The sequence below is a fragment of the Panthera pardus genome, unplaced genomic scaffold, assembly GCF_024362965.1.
Source record: "Panthera pardus isolate Hobbes unplaced genomic scaffold, ASM2436296v1 HiC_scaffold_8, whole genome shotgun sequence".
Classification (NCBI taxonomy): domain Eukaryota; kingdom Metazoa; phylum Chordata; class Mammalia; order Carnivora; family Felidae; genus Panthera; species Panthera pardus.
In genome coordinates, this window is record NW_026527013.1 from 141,693,523 (window position 1) to 141,694,971 (window position 1,449).

Sequence of the window (1,449 nt, forward strand, 5' to 3'; positions counted from 1 at the left end):
CTTCAGAAGTATTTATTGAGAGTCCACTCTCTCTCAGATACTGTTCTGTATCTGGGAGAGTCATCAGTAAACAAAAGAAATCTACCTTTACGAGACTGATAGTCTAGCAGCAGGTAAAAGCAAAAAATAAATGAATGATGGTAAATAAATACAAAATTGAGAAAAATAAGGGTGAAGGGTGACCACATTACAGAATGGGACATTTCAACAAAAATCGTTTAAGGGGGGGACTGAGACCTGCACACTGGCTGCAACAGCTCTCCTGGTCAGTTGATTATGAACAGCATAATCAACAGGGCAACTCTGAAGGGCAGAAGTGCTGAGGACAGACCCCCCCCCAAATTAGTTGATCTGAATATCTGAAGTTACAGCCCAAAAAAGATTTGAGTAATCTCACTCATAGTGAGAAATAAGAGAACACAACAAGTCTAAAAACACTAAGACAGAAATGAGCTTTCTGTGATGCAAGAAAAGGAAAAAGACAAGTGTAAACCCAGTTTCATCAACTAGTGGGACAGTAAAACCATATGGTCGATAGGAAGGGGAGGGCTATAAAATTGTCAAGTCTTTGAAGCCAAATTAATGAGTGTAGATTGTACTTTATCATTGATAGAACCCATTTGGGAAACAAAGGAATTACATGATCTAATTTATCATTTTTAAGAAAATCATCCCTCTTTTGCCTTTTGGCTTGGAAGAGGCAAAGGCACATTGTCCTGAATCCAGTTTATCCAACACCAGCCACCTCTACCATGCCACCTACACTTGACCCCAGTGAGACCAAAGTCACACACCTGAGGTGCACCGGTGGGGAAGTCAGTGCTATGTCTGCCCTGGCCCTGAAGATCAGCCTCCTGGATCTGTCTCCAAAAATGGTTGGTAATGACATTGCCAAGGCAACCAGTGATTGGAAAGGGCTGAGGATTATAGTGAAATCGACCATTCAGAACAGACAGGCCAGACTGAAGTGGTGGTACCTGTGCCTCTGTCCTGATTATCAAGCCCTCAAGGAACAACCAAGAGACAGAAAGAAGCAGAAAAACATTAAGCACAGTGGGAATATCACTTTTGATGAGATCGTCCTTGTTGCTCAACAGATGCGGCACTGATCATTAGCCAGAGAACTGCTTGGAACCATTAAAGAGATCCTGGGGACTGCCCAATCTGTGCACTGCGGTGTTGATGGCCACGATCCTTATGCCATCAATAGTGGTGGAGTGCAATGCCCAGCTAGTTAAGAACTACAAAGGAAAATATTCCAGTAAAGGATCATTAGACAACCAAAAATCACCCTCGAGATGTGATTTTTAACTATTTTAACTATAGGAGGGGAAAACCCCTATTCTGCTTCCATCCCTAATACTACAAGCCAACCCTGACTTCTCTTATGAACCATCACTCTATCCCGCTGCTTCCTTGTCTGCTCTCATTGGAACTCTAACAGACATC

General features: G+C 42.6%; 1 pseudogene; it reads left to right on the forward strand.

Moving 5' to 3' along the window:
• The first annotated feature begins 734 nt into the window (after window positions 1-734).
• On the forward strand, window positions 735-1,238 carry LOC109269058 (60S ribosomal protein L12-like; annotated as a pseudogene).
• Window positions 1,239-1,449: the final 211 nt, after the last annotated feature.